The sequence below is a fragment of the Aquarana catesbeiana genome, linkage group LG02, assembly GCF_042186555.1.
Source record: "Aquarana catesbeiana isolate 2022-GZ linkage group LG02, ASM4218655v1, whole genome shotgun sequence".
Taxonomy (NCBI): domain Eukaryota; kingdom Metazoa; phylum Chordata; class Amphibia; order Anura; family Ranidae; genus Aquarana; species Aquarana catesbeiana.
In genome coordinates, this window is record NC_133325.1 from 601577850 (window position 1) to 601590935 (window position 13086).

Below are 13086 nucleotides of genomic sequence, written 5' to 3' on the forward strand. Positions count from 1 at the left end.
AAACCCCTTATAGTTGTAATATTACTTGTATGACCCCGAGATGGGACTATGTGGACGTATTTCCCATCAATTGCCCCTCCGCAGTTGGGAAAGTGCCACCGCTGGGCAAATTGGGATGCCACAGTCTGCCATTCCTGTGGCCTTGAAGGAAACTGTGGAGTCAAACAAAAAAAATAAAAATTAGTACTTTTGCAAATATACATTGCAAGCATATTAGACACAAACATTCTTGGCCAACATCAGTATTAACATTGATTTGAAGGAGTATTTAAAGACAAATACATAAAGTACACTTATCAGATTCCTCACACTCTCTGATAGCCCATTGTAAAAATTTTAGGGGGGGAAATGTTTTGGACAGGTAACCCTCTCCACTTCATTGAGAGCTGAATGCATAAAAAAATGTGTTTAACTTTGGCCAGCCCCTCCTTACTTACACTATTGGCAGCCCACTGGACAGGTAAGAAGTGTCATAATAGAAAAAAGATAAATACACACTGTACAAATTGAAGCACTTTTTTACATTCTGCAATTACCGATCAAGATAATAGGAGAACGAAACTTTAAACAGTACCATTTGAAAGTATTCAGGCAGGCCCTTTCACTACATGCTTTGGTGAATTCATCCATAAATATGACCAAAAAGAGGTAGGTATAGTGTGTATGGGATTGGCAAAGTCAGCAGATAGAGGATTGGTATCGGTTGGTATCGATTGGTATCAGTTGACTTAGCGGTTGGGGGGAGGGAGGGTTCAAAATGATTTTGGGACTCCAAAAAAAAGCCTCTTGCACGCTGCCTGAATTTAAGGAAAAAATAACATTTGTACATATTTTAGGGGGTGTTTAGGGTAAAGCACTACTATGGAGCTGACAAAATACATTGTTAAGTGACTAGGCTAGGTGTGTATGGGCCCAGGATAGCATGCTGGGGAGGTTACTGAAGGCAAATATGCATGAAGGACAAAAAAGGAAGTTTAAAAAATCCCAGCATGCATGAGAACAAAGAGGACATTCACAGCATATTACAATCATGGTAATTAGGGAATGATAAAATAAATGCAATAGATTAGCAAATATTAAATACATATAATGTGATGTTAAAGGAGAAATCTTACCTTAATATAGTCCTTCTGCAGGACCTGAATGATGGCAGAACAGGTCTCTGGATTAATGATCCCCAGAGCCTGGGGGGAGATGCCTGAAGAGAACTTGATATCCTGCAGACTTCTCCCTGTTGCAAAGTTTCGCAAGGTGACGACTAGCCTCTGCTCAGGAGTGATGGCTTGCCACATGCAACTGTCCTGATTCATAATATAAGGGGACAGCAAAGCCAACAAACGGTGAAAAGCGGGGTCCATCACCCGGAGATAATTCCTGAAATCATCAGGATTATTCTCACGGATCTCCCGCAACAAAGGCATATGAGAGAATTGGTCACGCTGTAGCAACCAATTCTTCGTCCATGAACTCCTCCCCACCCTGTTCATGGGCTGGGCTTGGGTCAAAGTAAGAACCCCAACACCAAGCCCCTCCACAGCATGAACTCTACGACGAGTACGTACCCGCAACATGGCTACAAAACGGTTGGCAGGTCAGAGCGAACTAACAGAACGCACTGAAAATAAGAAAGGCCTGAGAAGAGCGACCTGAAAATCAGAAACGAGCGGACAAGAAAGCACTTACAATCAAATACGTGCTATGAAATACACACTGAAAAACAAATGCGAACTGACTACACACACTGAAAACCCAGAGACGAACCCACAAGCACAAAAATGAAGAGCAGTAACGATCTGAAAAGCATGAGGCTGAAAAACGCGAATCGTCTCTCACCAAACTTCTACTAACACGAGATTAGCAGAAGGAGCCCAAAGTGTCGCACACTTGGTATTGAACTTCCCTTTTCTAGTGCCGTCATACGTGTTGTACGTCACCGTGTTCTTGATGTTTGGAATTTCCGACAACATTTGTGTGACCTCGTGTATGCAAGACAAGTTTGAGCCAATGTCCGTTGGAAAAAAACATGGATCTTGTTGTCGGAATGTGCGATCGTGTGTACGCGGCATTACTGGTAATTGCCCGGTCAACGCTGTACCCAAAGGAAATTTATATAATTTTATTCTCACACACATAGAGCTTTCTTTTGGTGGTATTTGATCACCATTTTAAATTTTTTTTTAATTACATAAACAAAAAAAAGACTGAATATTTTAAAAAAGAAAAAATTTTTTTTTTACTGTTATGTCTTTGGTAAAAAAAATCCCAATAAGTGTATATTGATTGGTTTGTGTGAAAGTTATAGTGTCTACTAGAGTTGAGCGAATGGTTCAGCCGAGTATGAGTTCGGGCTGAACATTGTCTGTTGGTCCGCTTGACGAATACCAGAATTAACGGGAAGTTCGTCCGTTTGTTTGGCCCGCCGAATGACTACAATTCACCGTGTTGCTGCATAGTGTATTGGAAGCCCTGATTGGCTGAGGCAATGAAAGCTTTTCCCAATCAGGGCACAGAGCTTTCAGAGTCATGATTGGAGAAAGTAATGATGACTATATCCAATCATGGCTCATTGCTCTTAGTCCCGCCACACGCTATAAAAAAATTCTCCCCATAGCGGCCATTTGCAGTGTGATATTGGTGTGGAGAGAGAACAGGGCTCTGCTCAGTGCTACTAGCAAGCTTGATTGGCTGAAACAGTGAAAGCTTCAGCCAATCAGGGCACAGAGCACTGTCAGAGTCATGATTGGACACTGTCATAACATTATCCAATCATGGCTCATTCCCGCCCCACAGTATAAAGTATTCTTTCAATGGCATCCATTTTCAGTGTTATTTCTGCGGTATAGAGAGAACAGGACTCTGTTCAATGCTATTAGTTAGTTAGTGTGCTATACTGTGCTATTTTGCTTCAATTGTGAGTGTAGAATATTAGTTTAGTGTCAGTCTAGGGATAGTATGAGTGTAGTGAGGAGGACCATCATTCAGCTTTGCATAGTGTGCAGCTAGAGTAGGGACAGCTCAGATAGTTTCAGTGTAGTGTAGTGAGACCGTGTCATTCATACATACATTAGTGTAGAGTAGGGACAGCTCACATAGTTTCAGTGTAGTGTAGTGAGACCGTGTCAGTAATCTTTACATTAGTGTGTAGCTAGAGTAGGCACAGTTCAGATAGCGTCAGTGTAGTGATGGTTGAACACCATCTATTTGATTGCGTTACTGACAGTTTAACGCCATTTACTTCTGTGTGCGTTACTGCCAGTTTAACGCCATTTACTTCTGTGTGCGGTTTTATCCAAAAGGGGAGGCGATAAATTTAGACTTTTATGTAAAAGAGAAGTCTATTGGATTTTACATCTCAACACTTATTTGATGTTTTGATTTTTGCGTTGTCAGTTTCCGTATTCTCTTACTCTTTTTCATTTCTCTTTTGCCACCATTCCATCCCCTCCTCTCCCCCCTCCCCCCTTCTCCCTCCCCCCTTCCCTCTGTGCCTTATGTCCCCATATGCCATCCCTAGATACCAGGAGATATGGTACACTGTACCGTTTTTATACAAGTGTTGACGGCATATTGTTGCACATACATGTGTACATGGTGGGGTTTGCTTTGGTTGGCTAGCCATTATGTCCATATGTATGGTTGGATTTGGGTTCCTCCAAAAATAGGGGGTCGGGCTATTCCTGTAGTGCTACCATATATATGTATATGTTTATGTACACGATTTATGTTTATTACATATTTTCCATACATATATTATTTTGGGTTCTATGATATTTGTTGCTCATGGTCCCCCCATGTTTTTCTTCTTCTTTTTCTTCCTTTCCTCCACTTTCCTTTTAATTATTTCTTCACTTCCTTTTTGTTGCACTGTGTAATTTTACCAGTACAAATTAGATTGGTTTCAGGGTACATACACGGCTTCTATGGTTGTTTTTCCTCTAAGCCATGTACAAAGTTAAGTGTTAATGATACAATGTGCCATATTATTACCATTATGATCAGCCTTTAGAGTACACTCATCATCTATACATTATTGCATGTTGTATCACAGGATTGTGCGGACGACATTATTTGCATTCTTTATTATTATTTTTACTATAATATATTTTATATTTCTGATATATTGTGGCAGATGTCTGCAAACTTGACACCACTATAGGTAGCTATTTTCATACAAGAACTTTGTGTTCTAGGGGGATCTATTTTTGAACTGCATGCGCCGTCGCCTATGCTCTTGGATGGAGGGCTATGTTCCCCTCCAGGTCCTTTAGCGGGTACCTCCGTGCATGCATATTTTTTTAACTTAATGCATACATATTTTATATATTACATATAGATGTGTTTTGATTTATGCATCATACTTCAAGATTCTAGTATGTGTTTGTGGTTTGTTTTTCGCTTTACATACATTTAAATGCTGACCTCTTTGTCAGAATGGTATTAACACTTTCATTGATTAATGATTGATGACCTCTGTAGATAACGGGTGTTTCTCATCACAAATCGGTGTTTCACATGATCTAGTGCATTTGTCTTGATTATTCTGATGTATACATACAAATACCAGTATGTATGTGTAACTCTTTAGCTATGACTGAGCACCTGTTGGTGTGAAACGTGTCAGCTATACGTGTTGGTACATGTGTACTTGGATGGTTTGGACCTCTGTTTTTTTATGAAATAAAAGGTGAATTTTTTGGAGTGCGGCTGTCCAGCATACTTTTTGTTTTCAACTTCTGTGTGCGTTACTGCCAGTTTAACGCCATATAGTTTTGCGTGCGTTATTGCCAGTTTAATGCCATATAGTTCCGTATGCGTTACTGCCAGTTTAACTCCATATCGCTTTGTGTGCGTAACTACCAGTTTAACGCCATATAGTTTTGCGTGCGTTACTACCAGTTTATCGCCATATCATTCTGTGTGCGTTACTGCCAGTTTAACACCATATAGTTTTGTGTGCGTTACTGCCAGTTTAACGCCATATAGTTCTGTGCATCACTGTACGTTTGGCGCATTATATTGCAGTATATTATAGTGTATCCGTGGAGTGTGTCTGTGTAGTGTGAGTACTCAAATTAAAGTGCACCAAACACCTCTTTACGTAGATTAAAGTGCATCTACGTACAGACTTCTTCTTTACATTTGCTTATAAGCACTGCACACTCCCTCCCAATAATGTCTGGGAGGACAACAAGGAGAGGCAGATGTTCCCTTGGCACTGTAAGGGGGCTAGCAACAAATGTGTCCACAGGCAAAGGTGGGCGTGGAGGTCTGTTCTCAGGCAGGGCATCATTTCCTCTATTTAGTGAGTTTGCCCGTGCTATCCAGCCACAGCATGCAGAGGAGGTGGTGGACTGACTTGCTCTTTGATGATGCCCATTACTGGATTCAGATGTTGGTTCTGAGGTTGAAGATGACAGGAACATGAGCCTAGAAAGAGGGAGGAACACTGGTAGACAAATTGGCATTCATGTTCCCCAAGCCGCAGAGTATTGCCAAGTTGTCTCCAGTGGTGATGATGAAGATGGAGGAGATGGAGATGATGATGTTGCTGCTGCTGCTGATGATGATGATGATGATGAAGAGGTCACTGATGCGACTTGGGTGCCAGATAGAGCAGAGGAGGAAACTGAAGGTGAGCCGGCACAATCCCAAGGAGGCTGACATCAAGAAAGAGTAGAGAGCAGCCACCCTATTCCATCACATTCTGCAGCTGTTATCTCCCGGCCCACTCTCCAAAGCTCAGCTGTCTGGGCCTTTTTCAGCACATCAGCAGCAGATAGCACTGTTGCTATCTGTAAACTGTGTCTCAGGCACATCAAACCTGGCAAAAACATTAACAGTTTGGGTACCACATACTTAACAAGGTCCAACCACTCAGCCCGTTGGCAAGAGCACCTAAAAGCCACACAAAAGGGGCACAAATCTGTCCCTCCTCCTCCTCCTTACCCACTTCAGTCTGTCCCTGCGATACCGCATTATTACCTTTCAGCAGCCTCCACTGACAGGGATGATGGTAAAGCACAGGGTGTCCCAGGTCCTAGCAGCACATCTGCCAGCAGCACAACACCAGCTGTAGACTGTAGCCTGCAAATTTCTCTGCCCCATCTGCTGCAGCAGAAAAAAATACAGTCCCTGCCACCCACATGCCCAGTGTGTAAATGCAAGCTTGTCAAAGCTGTTGGCTCTCCAACTTCTGCCTTTCAGCCTGGTGGATTCTGCCCCCTTCTGTGAATTTGCACAATGTGCTATAACACAATGGCAGCTTAACAGTCGCTACTACTTTTCACGTAAGGCTGTTCCAACTCTCTACCATCACGTGGAAGGAAATGTTCTGGTATCATTGGGCAAGGCAGTCATCCGTAAAATCCACCTTACTACTGACACGTGGTACAGCAAGCATGGGCAGGGACGATATATTTTGTTTACAGCACACTGGGTAACTCTGTTTGCAACTCGAAAGGATGCAGGACAGGGCTTGGTGCTGCAGCTTGTTGTGCCCCCACGCCTCCATACAGCTGGTGGTGATGATGCCAGACCTGTGAGCTCTACCCCCTCCTCCTCCTCCACCTCTATGCTCTCCTTTGCAGAATTGTCCTATGAACATCAGGTACCCCTTAATCGTTCAAAGGGCTATTCCCAGAGTCAGGCTAAAAGGGGCCATGCAGTGCTTCAGCTGGTGTGTTTAGGCGACAGGAACCACACCGGAGCAGAGATTCTTGCAGCTCTGCAGGGACAGGCCCAGAGGTGGTTCACACCACGCCAGCTGGAGCCAGGAATGGTGGTGTCCGATAATGGCTCAAACCCCCTGTCCGCCCTTAGACAGGGAAAGTTGACACATGTGCCATGCCTGGCACATGTCCTAAATTTGGTGGTGCAGCATTTCCTAAGTTTGTACCCAGGGTTGCAAGATGTACTAAACAGGCCAGAAGAGTCTGTAGCCATTTCAGGCAGTCATACACAGCCAGTTGGCTGAAATTCAGCGGGATTTCACCTGCCCATAAACCGTCCGATTTGTGACATGCCCACCAGGTGGAACTCAACTTTGGGAATGCTGCAGCGGCTATACATGCAACAGAGGGCCGTCAACGAGTACAGCACGACGACAGGCTCAGGCCGCTTTTTCCCCACGCCAATGGCTGATCATTAAGGATGCATACACTGTATTGTCACCATTTGAGGAGACCACAAGGATGGTGAGCAATGACAGTGCATGCATCAGTGACACAATCCCTGTTGTGTTTCTGCTGGAGCAGACTCTGCGTGGCATTATGGACAGGGCACTGGAGACAGAGCAGCAGGAGGAAGAGGAGGACTTCCTTTTCTCTCAAGGCCCACTTTATCCAGACACCATCATTCCTATGTCACAGAACACACAGGAGGAGAGAGGGGAGGAGGATGAAGAGGAGGATTCTGGCACTTTCACAGGCTTCAAAGAAGAGGAAGACATGCGTCAATCTGTAAGCGATGGCTTTCCAACCCCAGGACCCTTGGGAGTAGTACGTGGCTGGGAGGAGGAAGTTCCAGATGCTGTCATCCTGAGTGACCCAGAGGAGTCTGCTTCTCAAGCCTCTGCAATTTTTTTTTTTTTATAAACTCTTTATTTTCAAAGAAATCAAATTACAGTTCACCAAAAGCATATATAATCTCTCTGTAACATCTCATTAACAATACCAACTATCTATATCACATTGACATTCTCCATTATGTTACCCATGCTAACCATTATGATCAACTCATTGACAAAATATGACTTCTCTTTTTCTTCTTTAACCATGAGAACCTCATGTTAATACCAGAGACAAAATAATACGGAAGGAAAAAAAAAAAAAAAGAAAACCCCCCAAAGGGACCCTTCCCTCCCCTCCTCTCCCAGCTGACCACATGAACATTTTACCTATCTTCTCCAAGCCCCTCCCTATATGCCAGATAGGGGGTGCATATCTTCCGATATTTCTCATCTTGTTCTTTCAACATCATAGTAAGATTCTCCATTTGTTGAATTTCTGCAGTTCTAGCAAACCACTGTGCTCTAGATGGGGGAATATCACTCTTCCACAGAGCAGGGATACACGCATTCGCCGCCATAAGAAGATGTTTCAATGGTGATTTTTTATATTTTCCCATAGACAAAGGGATATCATGCAGCAAAAAGGCTGCCGATCATTCTCCAAGAGCCACACCTGTAATAGTTTTAACAGTTTCTGCAACCATTCTCCAAAACTCCTTAATTTTCCCACATTCCCAGAAAATGTGTACCATAGTACCCTCAGCCTCACGACCGCCAGCATAGACCCGAGAAAATATCCAATGCAATACTGTCGGTGTTCTATACCATCTGGTAAGGATTTTATATCCTCCTTCCTGATACCTGCTCACCACTGAAGCCTTGTGAGTAAACAGTAAGATCCTGTCCTTCTGTAATTGGGAGAATGTAACCCCCAAGTCCCTTTCCCACGCCTGGAGAAAGGTAAGTTCTTGTGGTGCTTCTAATCCAGTCAATATGGCATAAAAACATGACAGGGAATGCCTCAGTAACTCCCCATCTAAACATATCTGCTCAAAACCTGACAGTGCCCACACTTCCGAGTATATATTTAACTTTGATCGAATAAAAGCACATAATTGTGTCACCCTGAAAGAATCTAATTCTGGTACTATCTCATGTTCAATCTCTCCTCTTGTCATTAAGTGATTGTCTACTGAGAAGTGAATAAGCCTACTTTTACCCCCTCACCATATGGCACCAAATCCTGGATCTATCATACCCGGCTGGAAAGCCGGTGTACCCAGAATTGGAACCATAGGGCTCGGGTATGGTGACATAGACATATTTAAAAAAATCTTTTTAATGGTTCGTAAAGTAGCGCCTACCATTGGATGTTTACTCACTACCAATGGGATATCGGCTTTCACAAGCCAAACCAACCCCTCCAGAGGAATATCAATCATCGCCTGTTCCATTTGTACCCATGGTTTCCTCTTATCAATCACACACTAATCCACTACTCTGGCCAAATGTGATGCTTCCTGGTCTCTAACTGGGTTAGGGAAACAGATCCCTCCTTTTTCTTTAGGGAGCAATAAAATAGCTCTATGTACTCTTACTGGTTTCCCAGCCCAGATAAACCTCAGGAACCTTGATCGGAGAGCTCTTAAAAAACTTGGGGGGCTTTGCAACAAATACAAAAGCCTTGGAATCACATTCATCTTTATAATATTTGTCCTCCCAAACCATGTAAAAACGTCCTAATCCCATCACTGAAAGTCAAGTTTAAACTTGTATCACCATCGGGGCATAATTAAGTTCAAATATCCTATTTAGATTTTTCTGTATTTTAGTCCCTAGGTAACTTACATAAGATTCCGTCCATATAAAATCAAACTGAGTAGTTATCTGATGCGATAGGGACGCATTTATTTCCACCCCCATCACCTCCGATTTACCATAGTTCACTTTAAAATTTGATATTTCCCCATACTCACGTAACTTCAATAGAGGGGATGGGAGGGAAATGACTGGGGAGGTTAGAAAGAAAATGAAATAATCGGCGTACGCCGCAAGCTTTTGCTCCTTCCTCTTTGTTGGTATGCCCCTAATGTTTGGATTAACACGCACCCTTCTTAAAAAGGGTACCATTGTATGAAAGAAAATAATGGCGATAATGGACATCCCTGGCGTCTACCATTTCGAATAGAAAAAGGCTCTGAGATTCCATCATTAATCTTGACCCTGGCATTTGGTACCGAGTATAAGTTTGTGAACAAACTCAGCATACCATCCCCCCAACCTATATGTTGTAGAGTAGCCCTAAGAAACATCCAGTCCACCCTATCAAATGCTTTTTCCACATCTGTGGATATAAGTACTAAGGGTTTCTGCTGACTTTGTGAAAAATGAATAGCACTCACTACCCGCTGCGTGTTCTCTTTCCCCTCTCTACCAGTAGTAAACCCCACTTGATCTACATGTATCAAGAAGGGGATATGATTTGCTAATCTGGTGGCAAGGATCTTGTGAAAACTTTAAGATAAATATTTAACAAAGATATCGGGCGATAACTAGAAAATTGAGCGGGATCTTTCCCTTCTTTTGGGATTACTGTTATGTGTGCTAGTAATGTTTCTGTCTGTATTTTCTGCCCCTCACATAATTAATTAAAAGCGGCTGTGAATCTCTGAGCCAATTTCTCAGCAAAGGACTTATAATAGGACAAGGTATACCCATCTGGTCCTGGTGCTTTGCCCAGTTTCAAAAGTTTTAGTGCTCTCATAAACTCCTCAATTGTAATTGGTACATCCAATTCCTGAGCTATCTCATAGGTCACCCTTGGCATACCTGAAGTTTGGAGACATTCCATAGCCGCCTCCCATTTATTTTGTATCCTTTCAGGAGATAGTGTCCCCTCTAATTGATATAGACTCTCATAATACTCCTTGAAGGCCTGTGCAATTGTTTGTGTGGAGCTAGCCATCTCATCTCCCTGCGTTTTAATGCGTGTAATATGATTATGTGCACTAGTTTCTCTAAGGGCATTTGCTAACATCCTACCTGGTTTATTCCGGAACTCATAAAATGTCCGCCTACTGCGAATTAATTTGGCTTTTCCTTTATCAATAAGTAGTAAATTTAACTCCTCACTTAGCATGTATCATTCATTGAAAAAAAGGAGTCCAGTTCCTGACTCAATTTTTGCTCATATTCCATCTCTTTTAAAAGGGTCTCGTTAATATTCCAATGCCACACTCGGGAGTCTGATTCCCCCAATTCTACCACACAATTTGTCGGCGCATGGTAATTCCATTTTGAGATATAAAAACATAGTCAATTCTGGTGTACGTCTTGTGTTTTGCCGCAAAAAACATATAATCCCTGTCATGAACATGGGCAGTCCTCCAACTATCTATCAATTGCAGATCCTGTAAGAGTTTCTTCACTCTTTGTAGTTTTACATATAATAGATGAGAGGATCCTTTTGATGTATCTAAAATGGAATCCAAGACCATATTAAGATCTCCACCTATCACCAGGACTCCCTATGTTGATGAACCAACTGGAGATAGGTCTCTAAAGAAGTAACCTGATCTTCATTTAGTAGGTATAAATTCACTAATGTAACCTTTAGCTGGCCCAGGGTTCCCTTCACAATAAGGAGATGCCCTTCTTCATCCGTAATTACCTTAGATTCCTTCCATGGTATCTGCTTTGAGAAAATAATAGAGACCCCACTTGACTTAGAGGTGTGAGATGTACTATGATACACTGTCTGGAATCTATGTTTTTTTTAGCCTTGGCAAATTTGAGGCACACGGGCAACCTCATGCTTCAAAGCCTGGGAAAGGAACCAAGAATACGTGGCATAAAGGAGAAGAATGATTCCTGGTTGGCAACTCTCCTTGACCACCGTTATAAGGGGAAGGCCTCAGAACTCATCCTGTCCCCACAGAGAGTGTAGAAGATAAAATCTCTTGAGAACATGTTAAAGAGGATTTTATTGAACGTTTTTACTGACTCCAGTAGGTTATAGTGTCATGGAAAATGTCGTTTTGGGTCTTCTGTTGGTCAAGAGAGGAGCGTTGGAGATGGCATCCGCCTACGTGAGGCATTTCGGAATTTTTTTAGTCCTCACCGCCCAGGGCTGTTAGCTTCCACATTCCATCGTCAGCGTCTGCATCACATGGTGGATGGTTACCTCAGGGCCAAAACAGAGATGGAGAACTTTCCACCTGACGATCCACTGATTTACTGGGTCATCAGAATAGACCACTGGCCAGAACTTGCCCAAAATTCTATTGAGTTGTCGGGCTGCCCTGCATCCAGCGTGCTTTCAGAACGGGCATTCAGTGCTGCAGGAGGTTTCGTTCCTGATCATAGAACGCATCTGTCCACAGACTCGGTGGACCAAAGTTTGACTTTTATTAAAATGAATCAGTCCTGCATTACCAGCTATGAAGCCCCTTATGCCGATGTCACTGATTAAGTCTTTTTGGGATGTGGAATCTCTGCAGGACTTCAAGGTTGCCTAGCTTTGAGGGTGTTCAATCATTTCATCTGGAAGAATGTTTTTGGTATAGGTTTCATGGGCACAATTAATACCCAAAGACCAATTTTTCAGCACCTGTTTGACAGGTGCATATAATTGCAGTTTTTAACGGCAGGGCCAATTCTTGCTTTCATCAAGATTACCTCTATAGGGTTACGGTGGGAAGGCGCCACGACACCCAAAGACCAATTTTTACGCACCCGTTACTTATATCCAAAGTCAAAGTGACACCAGAATGTATCCAAAAAATCTTTAATCTTGTTTCCAGTGTACTACATTGTGGCCTCATCATACACACTGGCTCCCCAGCTGTTGCTGAGCAAAATAAAAGCAGCTTGCAGGGATATTTTTTTTTGGCTTTATAAATGCAATTATTGCTGCAGCAGATTCTAGACATGGTACAGATCTGCTACTTTACAGGTAGACTAAGGGGACCCCCCAGGCACTATATTGGAAGGAATTTTTTATTTTTATGCTTTCACTTTAAAAAATAAAAAAATCACTGCTCATTTAAAAACAATGTTTTTACAAACTTTTTTTTATTGATACATGTCCCCCAGGGCAAGACCCAGACACCTATAACCATTGTATGCCCAATTACTTGCATATAAGCCTTCAAAATGGGCAATTTTGATTTTTGACGTTCGGATCCCAGTGACTTTTATGGGGTTCGTTATTCGGGTCCGAACTTTTGCAGCGTTCGAAAGTTTTGATGCGAATCAAACAGTGGTCCGTTCGGCCCATCCCTATTTAGTATGAATCTAGTAATAGAGCAGTGTGAGTGTAGTGCTCTACACTCACTTTAGTGTCACTTTAGTGTAAATCTAGTTTAGTGTCAGTTTATTTTGTCAGGGCAGATTTCCTGCAGTACATGTCAGTGCGTCACTGCACGTTTAATGCAGTATATTTCAGTGCATTAGTTGCATGTTTAACGCAGTATGTTTCAGCGTGTTACTGCACATTTAACACAGTATGTTTTAGTGCGTTACTGCACTTTTAAGGCAGTATATTTCAGTGCATCACTGCATGTTTACTGCAGTATATT